At 40.0% G+C, this 13,937-nt stretch overlaps 2 long non-coding RNA genes across 2 annotated transcripts; one reads left to right on the top strand and one right to left on the bottom strand.

Annotated features, from left to right (window-relative positions):
* Positions 1-3,573: 3,573 nt before the first annotated feature.
* LOC120714584 lies at positions 3,574-13,849 on the bottom strand. The gene is made up of 2 exons (XR_005691434.1): positions 12,107-13,849; positions 3,574-4,163 (listed from the first exon to the last, which is right to left on the bottom strand). It is a non-coding gene; the product is annotated as an uncharacterized LOC120714584 (long non-coding RNA).
* LOC120714583 lies at positions 6,287-8,933 on the top strand. The gene is made up of 3 exons (XR_005691433.1): positions 6,287-6,509; positions 6,599-6,641; positions 7,189-8,933. It is a non-coding gene; the product is annotated as an uncharacterized LOC120714583 (long non-coding RNA).
* Positions 13,850-13,937: the final 88 nt, after the last annotated feature.

Raw genomic sequence — 13,937 nt, 5'->3', positions numbered from 1 at the left:
TGTAACTATAAAGTGTAATAGCTGTCAGATGTGATTTAAATACATAACAACGGCCTGTTGATTAAACACACAAGCACTTGCATACACATTTAAGACATGAGACACGCTAATTCCATCTCTTAAAATGTGTCTATAGGTGAGACGCTTTGCCTTGATTGGAGCCTGACGCAGCAGTTAGGGGCAAACTCTATGTCCGAGTTTGTCTTTGCACAAGCAGTGCAGAAATGGCTCCGATACGCCCCAGATCGTTTGGGTGGTGCAGGACGCACATCATGCAAAAAATTACAAACTTCTGTGAATCATATAAACGTAACTAGGAAACTGTCTTTTAATAAAGTATTTAGCAAACGAAACATGCCTATTGACCTTTTTTTGTTTATTTTTTTTCTCTGTTACATCACATGCAATGCTTTCTTATTTTAGGATAATAATATTGACATGATACATTGTGAGACATTTGGGTTTTTTTTTTTATAAAGGGTGTCCAATTTAAGGAATAAGTACAATTATGTGTTTAGGTGGTTGAAGTATTGATGGAAACATGCAGTAGTTTAGTATTGGTTAAAATACCTATAAAGAAAGGCAGATTTCCAGTCATGATTTAACTGTTGTTTTAATAAAAAGCAAATATGCGAAAGAGGTGGAAAATCAACACCATAGCTCAACAGTGTTTCAATATCAGAATCTGACATTGAAACACTGTCAGCAGTATTAGAAAATATAACGTTGAATCAACGTCAGGTTTCAACATTGATTCAACATCAAAACCTGACGTTGTTTCAACGTTAAAAAAGGGTGCAAGAGTGACGTCAGGTCAACGTCACACTTCAACGTTGATTCAATGACACAGCCTGATATTGACTCAACATTGTTTCAATGTTTCCTTGCTATCTGGGTCAGGCCTCTCGCCAGGCTAAGGGTCACCAGAAAAGATACTATGACCGACAAGCAAAGAGTCAAAGCTTCAGCCCGGGTGACAGAGTCCTGGTTAAAGTGTGTCATGTGGAGGGGCGAAGCAAACTAGGAGACAAGTGGGAGTCACGTCCATACATTGTGGTGAAGAAACAGCCAGACATGCCGGTGTATGTGGTGCGATCGGAAAATGGTGATACAGAGAGTGGTCCACCGCAACCTACTCACGCAGTGTATGTTTCTTCCCGTGGAGCAGGTGGGAGAGGAGGCAAGAGAGGAAATGGAGCTTGACGTGGAGGAGGTTCATGGAGGAGAGATTGAGGACGTAGAGGACAGTGGAGAGCAGGCTGGTGAAGTAATCAGACAGGATGAAGAGTCGGACATGATCGAGGACGGGGATGCTGATAGCCTGGAAGGAGGTGTGGAGGGAGTTTCACCTGAAGCAGCAAATGAATCACTTGCCCCCAAGGGACCAGAGGAAAGGGACACAGGGACAGGACAAGAGAGTGAAGATTGGAGGGGGAATGAAACTGTCAGGGTCACCCACTCACCTCCCAGACCAAGTGAACCAAGGAGGAACTTGCCGAGGAGTCGGCATCCCCCTAAGAGACTGACTTATGGGTCGAGAGTTAACGAACCAGGGGAAGATCAGGAGAAGATAGAAAGGGGATGGAAGCTGTGGCAGAGGGCCAAAGCAAGAAGGGCTGCAGGAAACACATAGGATGCACACATAGACATTTTCGCATTACACTGCACATCTTCCACCACCGTTATTCTTGTATACATAGTGAGACTGTTCTGTTTTATTTTGTTTTGTTTGATGACTGGGACGCCATCACTTAAAGGAGGGGCGGATGTAAGGTAGTGACTGGAATAAGTCACAAGGTGTCGCTGTTGAGCTGCATATATGGTGTAAAATTTAGCAATTTTGACCATTTGTCCTCTGCAGGACACCGTACTCAGATTTCTTGTTCGCGCGGGCGCCATCTTGGTTCAGTGTTTGCTGTGATTTGAAAAGGTAAGCACTGCCAGTGGCGAACTGCATCAGTTTTGTGTTGTACTCATCCCCGAGACCGTGGAATGTTGTAGAAGGCACGGTTATTGTTACTTAATGTGTATTCTGTGTATATGTGTTGTTGTATTTTGCAATGTTGATGGTCACGCAGTGTTTGCTGTGATTTGAAAAGGGCCAGCAGCAGAGTTGGAGTGGTGTTTGCCCCTGCTTCCGAATAAACGGCACGGTCTGAGCCACAAATCGAGCGCCTGTGTCCGACTGGTCTCTCTGCGGTGCACCCCAATCCAACACAAACTAACACAACGCAGAGTCCGGGGTGTAGGGAGGCCCCTGCACTGGTTGGGTTACACATACATTCATTCTGGTAATACAAATGTACTTTATAGTAAATGTTCTGTCTGTTTCCATTTTAGTCACACATTTAACCCACAGAAAACTGCTGGTTTATTAATGTACTAAAGTTACTGTCTAGTTTTGCCATACAGCATTATTATTATTTTTAATGTATTATGAAGATTACCTCTTATAATGTTGACATGATCACATTTTCTTTTCTCAGACTGTGTGCAGACGCCCACTGTGATGATGACGTGTACAGGCAATAAGACAATGGCAGTTTTACTTGTGTTTGTCAGCTGAGGACAATATTTCATGTTTTATTGATATTTCATATAGAGAGTTCTTCAAATAACTGACTCATAATTAAGCTGCTGAAAACTCTGTGGACAAAGGTCTTCACTTCTCCACTGAAACCAAGCATGAGTTGAACTGTGTTGACTGTACGATGCTGCTAAAACAGCAAGATTTGGGTTTGTATGTATTTATTATTTTATTATATAAATTGGAAAATAATCCAGAGTGTAAGAAAAGATTAACTGCTGCTTTGAGCAATTATTCTCTTTTCTTGTTAGGGTCACGATTAGTCGATCATGTTTTCAAAAGATTAATTCTGCAGTTATTAATGTTTTCACTCATTTTTGTTAATTTTTTAATGTTGAGTTTGTTGCCTAAAGTTCCCTCCAAATAAAAACTCATACATATTTATATTTTTTCAACAAAAAAAAGCCCTGAGAAATTGTTTGCTGAACCTTGCACTGGAAAAAAAAATTCTCACACACATGTGCACACATACATCCACAGATACACAAAATCTATGGATAACAGAACACTCAAACCCTTCTATTACAGGACTTTTATTTTTTACTGGATTTTTGATGTTATTCTCGAAGTCTAAACTTTCAACTAATCCAGAAATTATATTTTCGTGCACAGAATGAGACCAACTTTATGATCAAATGGTTTATGGATGATAAAAAGCTGGCAGAAAAAGAGATGATGCTGACGAGAGTAGCCAAAGATGTGCTAAATGCTCGCTTCTCTTGCAAATGTCTAACCCCGTCGAGGGTCACTGTACTTGTTATGCTTAAATTACTTATATTTCTGGTACGTGAAACACATTTAAAACTTTTTTTGAATAATTGCAGATAATTCAAATGCATTTTGTGTTAGGATCTCTTAACAAAATCTCTTAAGTTATGGACATAGAATTTAAATCTGCTCTTTAAAGAAAAAATGCAAATGCAAGCAGCACGTATTCATTTAAAATGATCTCATTTAACTTCATTTGAACCTTTTTTTAAATTTACTTTTTTTTTTTTTTAAAGTTCATTAAAAAGTTTGCTTGGGTGTATTTGATCTGTAAATAAGAGTGGAGTCAGAATAAAGTATTTTCATTTAATATTTTAATTTGTTTAACTAATTAAACATTACATTAAGAGAAGGGGACTCTTCCAGTCTGCACAGTATCCTTGGGGAAGCTCCAGTTGCTCCCGATGCATTCACCTCAGTGTGAATGTTAGATAGAAAGCACTTAGAAATAGAAAAAAGTGCTTTTTCTGTGCTGTTTAAAGCACTATATAAGAATGTGTCAGTTTACCATTGAGCTGTCTACAGTATATTGACTACAAAGGAGATCTCATTCTTTCTATTTATCCTTGTGTAGCTGACACAATCCTGTCTGAAAACATTAGGAGATGACCGGTGATTCTCCAGGTCTGATCTTTCATCTGTCCTTATTTTAACAGATTTGAGGGAGCTTTATTTGCAGTGGACTGATGAAGAACAGGAAAAGCCTCGTTATTATGAGCATCGCTACCAGCAGCAGCCAGCTGTCAACACCAACAAAGAGGCAGAAAACAGCAGCGTCCCACAACCTGGCACCTGGGCACACTGTGATCTGAAGAGAGACAACAGAAAATAACATTATCATCACCGTCTGGCCTTAATGATGAAGTCACGTGATCTGTGCAGGATGCCTATAATATGTTATAATTAATTTAAAACCCAAAGGACTGAGAAGCACTTAGAACTGGGTAGGAGTCTTCAGTTCTAAGACTCAGATACCCAGCAAACTAGTTTTGTATCATGGGCAGGGTTCTTCCTGGCTTGGCATGATCAATGGATAATAAGTGGGTAAAATTACAGATCTAAGCTGTGGTTGCCTACTGGGTAATAATCATAGGATCAGAGATTTAATTTATTTTAAACAGAGAGCCGGTTCTGCTGCATATCTTAAAATAAACTGATATTTCATTCATTATTACCGTAATAGTACCATAAGGAGAAGCATTTGTACCATGTACATGTGTACAGAATGGTGCCACCTTGTGGACATCTGCAAATACTGACAGAGTCACTGTTCATGTTTCAGAACATCAGAAATAACCAACCAATTACCATAAATAAAAATAAATGGGGAAGAGGATGAAAAAGAGAAAAGTAAAAGTAAAAAAAAAACACTTTACAATTTAAACAAAATTGAAGGAATGAATCAGAATCTGCTTGATGGAGAAAGAACCAGGTTTTCACTGACACCATCATCCATGTGGGTGTTTCTGCAGAGAGCCATGATGTGTGTGATCACGGTGACTTTGAGCAAACAGTACACACAGAGTTACACTGATATAAATCTGATACACATGCAGTTTGAATACCATATTAGTCAACACAGACTCAGTTACAAAAAGATGAAATTTACACTGATTTGTCTGAAGGAGCCACATGGTTGTGAGTTTTATTTTTACTTATTGATTTATTTTAAGAGTGCCAAAATCTGTACAAAATCAGACAGTCTTGTAAATTATTAGTAAATTATTTGAATGCACTGAAATGTATTGAAACGAAAAATATTTTACAGAATAAATCCCTGCTTTTCATTTCTAGAATTTTTTTGATGTGAAAATGATGCACTTGGACACAAAATTATGCATATTATACCTCAGTGATCCAACTTCCTATTGCTGCGTGTCCACTGTGATACTGTGCAAAGCAGCAACAGGGTGGTTGTTTAGGTTGGCCAAACAACTCATATGATGAACAAATCACAAAGAAGATTTTGCACATGTAGATCATAAAATCAAAATTGTAAAACAAAAAAATAATCTGTTCATATGATAAAAAAAAAACTTAACAGACTTAATATATTACCACATATCAAGGTTCACACTGAGGACTCAAGTGAAGGACAAAGTGAAAAGTTTAGAGCAAACGAATTTTGTATCATGGGCAGGGTTCTTCCTGGCTTGGCATGAACATATGAATAATAAGTAAAGTAAAATTACGGAAAAAGCGATTCTGGTAGCTAAACGCCCAGACTGTCCTGTAATTATAAAAATATAATTTGTGTTAATTATAAGAAAGTGTCTTTTTTTGCTTTTCTTTATTAAAAAAACAAACAGAAAAACAGAAACTTTTCTGTCATTTCTTACTTCATTACTTTAGTGTAGCATGAATGGAAAATTTGTGAAACGTATGAAAATTCAGCTAAAAGTCCAAAATTTATTCCCTCCTTCACAATTTCCAAACCTATCCAGCGCAGTGGGGCCAGATTGGAGTCTTTTGTTGGCCAATTATAGCCGCGGGCCTTACGTTTGATATCCCTGGTTTAGAGAATTTAACGAACATATCTATCAGATTTGACAACAAGGCTGCCAGACTCAGGCCAAGTTAGAGTCTTTAAACCCTTTATTCAGTTTCTCCGGCAGGAATCAAACACTGGTAGGAGACACCCAAGTCACGTGACCACTACTAATTGAGGCTTTGGCGTATTTTGCGCCAGTTTGGACACTTGACTGCTGCTACCTGGACTGAAACAAACCCTGATGACACGTCAAACTCCCAAAACATTTAAAGTCCTCAGCAGCAGCAACAAGCAGATTGTAGGCTGTGAAGTCAGTGAAACCCACAGTACAGTGATGGACGATGCGCTTTTAATCCACAACTTTCAATATTGGCAGAAAAAAGAGGAACAAGGCTGGTGAGAACTTAGAAAAAAAATCATACAAAAAGCAGCAAAAATCTCATTTTTGATTAAAACCTTTAAACAATTGAGACCTTGTTACTCTACTTCCCCTTATTCGTCTTATAATTTTTTATAAGCAGAATTAGCTACAATCATCTATTCGCAAGTCCAATCATGTGACTTTTTATTCACTTACTTCTGTTTTTGGGCGGATCGGTTTCATGATCACAGTTCCCAGGATCAAACCGCCTCCTCCCTGATTCAGAAGACACCTTCTGATTGGTATGTAGATTCACGTTTATCATCATCTTTTTACTTTATGATTCTTTTATGGATCACATGGACTTTATTAATCATCTGCTGTCTGATAGCCTCACTGCAACTTGGGCCTCGTCCACATCCACACTGCTTTGGGTGGGTCTAAACTTTGTGATCACAGAATCATTGTTTTTAATACGCGCGTGTAAGAAAGCGATGCAAATCTATCAACGTTATGTGTGCTGTGAACCCCGAAGACGAACGCGGTCAGTATCCATGATTGCTGTGATAAAGAGGAGCTAAAGAGAGAGGGTGAGCTGGGCTGACTTATAACAGCGGAAAGAGAGAGAGAGCGAAAGATTCCTCTACTTTAAATAATAAATAAATTATATTAAATACAAGAGACATTTTCAGCTCTAACCACAGTCTGGTCTATTGTTCTTTGTTTTTTTACTTTCACTTTCTGTTTGCTGCGTTTGGTGACGTCATCCTCACTCTGCATAGCCAGAAATTGAGGCAATATTCCTGTTGGAATATATTTTATTGATAACCAAAAGGGAAACTTAAGAATATGCTAGACAGTCTGGATTGCATCAGGTGGCTGGACATTTGCCAGCTTTCTGCTTTGTTTGCAGCTGTTTTTGTTTGTGTTTCATGTTTTTTGTTCATTTTTTTGTTCTGTTGTATTTTTTCACGTCATTAGAAGGCCTATTATGTGGGATGGATATTCATGTATCCCTGATTTGGACTGAGTAACTGTTTGGACCTGAACGTGATGAGAAGAGTGAAGAAGATGCCTTCTTCTTCCATTATCACCGCTGTGTTTCTGCTCTGCTGCTTAGCCAACGGCTCCACAGGTACAAACACAATTTAATGAATCTCATTATTAATTCCTCAGGCTTTATTAAAGGAAAAAGTTCATTTTAACTTTTCAAATCGTTCTTTAAGATGCCACTTGTGATTGGCCAGATGTTCTATGTGATTTAGTGATCGTGCAGTTTTATTTCTATATTTCCTTTTTTCTTTTTGAGGCTCTCGGTGGAAATGCATTTTACCATCAGAAAAACCTTGAATTTAGCTATAATTCCTGAACTAAAACATCCAAAAAGTTTTTACTGGTCCTTTACTGGGGGTAAAACTCCACGAAAATGTTGTAATTTACAGTCAATTTAAAGGCTGATTTTGATATTTTTTGGTAGTGGCGCTGAAATGGGAGCAGCAAATGAACTCAAGGAGTTGGAATGATACATGAAAATGAAGATTTCCTTATTCTCCATGAAAATATTAACATTGTGCCTCATAACAAGATGACAGATGTATCTGCTAATGTCCTTTGATTTCCTTCACAGAAAATGAAATTGTTAAAGTTGTTCACCAACAAAATTCCAAAAGGTTGATTCTGTTCATCTGGACGTAGCGTTTTCAGTGGGAGAAACGTTTCATCACTCATCCAAGTTACTTCTTCAGTCTCAGATTTGTTACGACTGAGAGGACCAGGCTGTGTGTGTGGACTCAAGTGCAGACGCAAAGGAAGGCAAACTGATGTGAATACACTGCTTTATTTACAGTGATACTTTAATTACAATCCATCTTGCCAGCGCCCTGAAATTTTGCTAGCAGTTTTTACCAGAAGTCCCAACCGATTCTTATTCTTCACCGTCAGGTTACCAAACCAGGCAGCGATACAAAAAGACATCACAGATTCGATAAAACATCTATATAACAAAGACAACATCTGAGATGAGACATTAAAAGATCTCATTTTCCTTAAAAAGAACAGTCTTTGTTGAACTTTTTTAGTAGTGGCATCAGCATGAGATTCAAAACACAGTTTATGGTCAAGTACCACACCTAGATATTTATAACTCTCAACGATCCCAATATCGGCAGTTTTAATGATAGTGGGTGATGAGCTATAAGAGGACTTCCTAAAATCAATAATCATGTTTTTAGTTTTTGACGCATTAAGTGAAAGGAAGGACTCATCACACCAATTCACAAAATCATCTACAACCTGTCCATGGCCTGACTCGTCCCCCACAAGAAGACTGACGATTACTGTGTCGTCACCAAACTTCAGGATGTGTCTGTTTGTGAAATTGCTGCAACACTCATTGAAATGATTGTAAAGCCTGTCAGCAAGTAAGAAGGGTTGAATTGTATTAAATGCTGATGAAAAGTCAGCAAATAATAATCTTGCATGGGTGTGAGGGGCCTCAAGATGCTCATACAAGAGATGCAGGAGTGTGACAGCAGCATCCTCCACACCTCTCCCTGAACTGGAAGGTGTTGGTCAAGATTTGTCAAGATGGTGTTCAACATGCATTAAAATCTCCTTCTTAATTATCTTCAGAGCAGGTCAGCCACTAATCAGAAGGTCAGTGGTTCGATCCCAGGCTGCCTCCTGGCTGCATAGCAAATATCCTTGGGCAAGATACTAACCCCGTGTTTGCCTACTGGTGGTGGTCAGAGGGCCCGGTGGCGCCAGTGTCCGGCAGCCTCGCCTCTGTCAGTGCGCCCCAGGGCAGCTGTAGCTACAATGTAGCTGCCATCGCCAGTGTGTGGATGTGTGTGTGAATGGGTGAATGACTGAATGTAGTGTGAAGCGCTTTGGGGTCCTTAGGGACTAGAAAAGCGCTATACAAATGCAGGCCATTTACCATTTACCATCTTCTCAAATGACTTCATCACTAAAGAAGTCACAGCCACGGGCCTAAAATCATTCAGTGCCTTAGGAGAACTGCCCTTAGCAACAGGAACAATGACAGCATGTTTCCAAATCTTAGGTACTGTCTGTAGCTCTAAAGAAAGTGAGAAGGTATGGTGAAAAATCCCACTCAGCTGATCAGCACAAGTTCTCAGTACCTGTCCACAGATGTTGTCAGGTCCAGGACTCTTGCTTTTAGTGTGTCTAAAGAGATTAGCTACCCCTGTCTCATCAATACAAATTGATGGGGGAGTGATGGTCTTTTCCTTCAGTGTGCTGGTCTGCCTAGAACAGTCAAAGTTCTCAAAACGAAAGTAAAAACTGTTAAGACTGTCTGCCAGATGTTTGTCAGAGGTAAACCCCTCTAAGGTAATATTACTTTTACCTTTCGTCTGTAGCCCTGCCATTGTTTTCATACCAAGCCAAGCTCTTTGGAGGTTGTTACTGCTGAGTTCTGCCTCAGTCTTATTTCTATACCTCATCTTGGCGATCTTTATTGCAGCCCTCACCTCCTTCCTCAATATTCTCATAGTGGGAACGTCTCCCTCGTTAAAAGCAATTTTCCTTTTAAGAATCAGATCCTTAATATCTTTAGAGAGCCACGGTTTGTTATTAGGGAAAGTCTTAAATTCTCTGACTGGAACCACAGAGTCTTTGCAAAAAGAGATGTAGCTACACACCACATCAGTGAGTTCATCCAAATCAGAAGTGCTCTCTTGAAACAAGGACCAGTCAGTGCAATCAAAACACCCCTGAAGGGCAACACAACTGTCTTTTGTCCAGACATTAGTCCGCTTCACACAGGCCTTCTCCCTCCTAATCACAGATCTGTAAGCAGGGAGGAGGTGAATAACATTGTGATCCGAAGAACCTAGCGCAGGTCCGGCCACAGACTTATATGCCCCCTTAATTGGTCCATAACACAAATCCAGCGTTTTGTTATTCCTTGTAGGACAAGTGACATATTGAAAGAAATTGTTCAGTGATTTCTTAAGATTACAATTGTTAAAATCACCAAGAATAAAATTAGGAGCATCCGGTGAGAGAGTCTGCAGATTGTGTACCACTTTAAAAAATGGCGTCGGCAGCAACTTTAACATCAGCTTTAGGATGAATGTAAACAACAGTGACAAAAATTTGAGGGAACTCCCTCGGTAAGTAAAAAGGCCTGACAGATACTGAAAGGAGCTCGATGTCAGGAAGACACAACCGCTCCCGCACAGTAAAGTTATTACACCAGCCCTGGTTGATATACAAACAAACCCCTCCTCCGTGAGATTTGCGTGTTACTCCACAGTTCCGATCCAATCTGACAGGGGTCCCAAAGCCGCTGATTCGCAGTGAAGTGTCACTGTCCATATCGGTCAGCCACGTCTCGGTAAGCGCCATCAGACAAGCGCCATCAGACAAGCGCCATCAGACAAGCGCCATCAGACAAGCCTCCCTGTATTCCCGTAGATGAAGCACATTTCCTTGTAATTCATCCGTTTTGTTCCTAAGAGATTGGACATTGGCCAGAATCATAGAAGGCAGAGAAACACGATTCTTCCTCCAAGTTTTCTTACACGCTGACGTGCGCCGCCTTTCTTTCCGCGTTTTCTCAAGCGGCGGGGCTTTCCAAAATTAGTCTTTGACCGGGCAAATAAATCCTCACCAAGAATCACATCTGTCCGAGCATTAGAAGAGTCGTACATAGACAAACAGGACCACTGTAATCCAAGTAGTTCCTCGCGTGTATAAGTGATTGTCAGTGAGAGTGAATGACTCCAGGTGAATATCGCCAACAACAATAAAACTAAGGTGTAGAAGATCTCCATCTCGGCAAAAAGTTAAAACCACGGTTAAGAACAGAGTTAAAACAAAGTTAAAAACAAAAAGAAAAGGCCAGTAAACGCCTGCTGCAGGTCGCCACAAGAGCAGCGCCCTCTCACAGCTGATCCACCTCCAGACATCAGTACTGTAGAAAATCTGTGGAGGGAGCTGAAGTTTCAACTTTCCAAGTGGCAGTCAAGAAACTTACAGGATTTAGAGAGTTTCTGTAAGGAGCAGAGGGTTAATGTTTGTGTGTCCTCACTGTAAAGACTGCAGGTTACTGGAGCGTGTCGTGTCATGTTTCCTGTTGCTCTGAGGTGCATCCAACAAATACACAAATCATTTACCACTAATAATAACACCTCCCCCACTTAAGTGTGTTCAACAGGAAGCTAAAAGTTGTTAGCTGTTAAAGTGTTCAAAAAACAGCAGGAGCTCGGTGTGAGGCCACAGTGGGCCAAAAAACACAAGATGACCTCCAGCAAGGACAAAATGTATCTGGACGTCTCTGTGAGCATCTGTCTCACTGTGTAAGTGTAGCACAGTGTCTGTGTGTGCATGGCTGGGCAAGAGAAACAGCACAACTGAAAGCCAGCACTCAGACGAGGACCCGGTGCATCGTCTGTCTCATCTCAGCCAGTTTACTTACAAACTCTTTAAGTTTGAATTTTAAAGCCGACAATGTGCACAGGGCAGTGATATTTAAAATGAAGGTAAACTATTCCAATCTCTGCAGCCCCAATTGTGTATCTCACACACACACACTAAGTTCTCCTCCTGCCTTCAGCCCAACCGTTGAGCGCGATGACAAATAGAGCCGCAGAATTTTGCTGCTGTGTAATTAAATTGAGACGTGGGGTCAAAATTCCCACCTAGATTGAGTGAGATGAAATAGAAATCGGCTCTCCTCTAACTGACTTTATAGAAATAATTACATAAGCTGCATTTATAACTGTTATTAAATAACAGCAGCACACGAGAACTAAAGTGTAATCCCAGCACATTTCGCTTCGCTTGCACTGATTCTTTAGAGATGACGACCGTGGTGGGTAATTAAGGGCAAACAATATACAAGTCGCGTGAAAAATGGAGGCTGCATTACCTTTCCAAAGCTTCCTTTCCCGATGGCCCGCAGTATCTGGAAGTGGTCAAAGTTTACTGTGGAGAAAATGAGAAGCAGTTAGTGAGAACGTGTCAGTTTGAGCTGAGCTATAAAACAGGGAACATGACATGTACAGCACTGTGCAAAAGTCTTGAGCCATCCCTCATTTGCTTCCAGGGATCCGGACTTCCCTGTAATCTTTAAAGTGGTATTAAGGAATAGCTCTCCAGGCTTTTTAAAGTGTTTCTGATTTTTAATCCAGGGCTTGTATTTGACCACTTTTTGTCTGTTAAGACCCTTCACACTAATCTCTGAAACATTCAAACATAAACAGACACCTAAGTCACGGAAAGGACCAGAAAACTTAACAAAGAACCAATTTTAAATTGTATCTGTACACATTTACTTGCAGCCTATTGCAAAAAAACAAAAGCCCACATCATTTGTTCTCACTTCTTTAGTTGAAGAATGCAGTTAATAACACCGTTAACACAGACTGACCTGGCAAAACACGAAAAAATAAGGGGGTGGTTCAAGACTTTTGCTCGGTACTGTATGAGAAATGCAAATGTGCACTTCACAATGTATCGCTGCACTTCGGCAGTACTGTGCAGATCAAATGTTTTTCCTTCCCGATGCATGTGAAAGGTTAAGACTTACATCTCCAAATGTACTGGAACTGATTTGAACCAGAGGACTCAGCCACACTGTTACTATGTACTGCATAAACACGTTTACCGATGAAGGTAAAGCAGACGCTGTCCTGACTGTGTGGCTAAATTTTGTGCTGAAAGCATCAAATCAATTGAATATGATTAACTTGCTATGAGAGGTTTTTACTCCAAGTGTGACTTTTTCTGGCTTCATACACCTTTCAGGGTCAAATTCAAGCACTTTGTAAGCACGTTTAATGTCCATTTTCAACATTTTCCAGCACATTACCATAAAAAGGATGCATATTTCACTTCGCATCACCTGAGTAAGAGCACGTGAAAGGCCAAATTAATAAGTCTTCTCATCAGATATTGATGCTTCTTTCTTATGTGACACAAAAAACAGGAGGAGACAGATCTTTGCTTGTGTTGTTTTTTAAGTTCATTCATTCAAAACTAACTGTAAGACGCTTAACTACATTGCAGTCTGTGTTATTGTTGTAGACCTAATTATCACCTTTAAAGTGTTTGTGCTAATAACATCATGTAGAGTAAGACAGGCATAGAGAACAGCACTGACTGGGAGAGGCTTTGAACAGATGACATACTCAGATCAATTCAACACTTTAGACTTTAAAAATGCACAAGCGTCTTTCAAAAACCCATTTATTTAATCTATCATCATTGATATTATTATGTACAGTTAGAATGTACTGTTCATCTCCCTTAAATAAACAGGCAGCCTTAAAGTGTGAAATAGTCACTTGTCTACTGTCTCAGTGGCTGATAGTGCCCCACAGGCCTCAATGTCAGCTTGAAGCCATTATGTTTCAATTGTTTAATGATAAACAGATTTTGAATGAAAGCGAGGAAACTTCGCTAGCACAAAAAAGTGCCTATTCTTTCTTCCCATATGGTTCAGTCATATTACCGTCATTTCCCCCTAAGCTGTTCCCAAAGACACCAGGTTAATACTTGAAAAGGCTGCAGCAATACACAAAAATATCATCAATATTCTGTTTACTTGGTGACAACGTCGCTTTTAGCCTTCAATCAGAAAGCCTGACGTTGGCTAGTTAAGCATCGGGCTAACGTTAACGCTTTCAACTGAGGAAGTAAATAGTATTACTGCTACTTGCTGTTATCTGGTTCAGATTCACGCATATTCGAACAGGTAC

This window comes from Simochromis diagramma, unplaced genomic scaffold (assembly GCF_900408965.1).
Source record: "Simochromis diagramma unplaced genomic scaffold, fSimDia1.1 OVJJ01000596.1, whole genome shotgun sequence".
NCBI lineage: Eukaryota > Metazoa > Chordata > Actinopteri > Cichliformes > Cichlidae > Simochromis > Simochromis diagramma.
The sequence above is the reverse complement of the archived record's forward strand: the minus strand, read 5'-3'. Positions and strand labels throughout refer to the sequence as shown.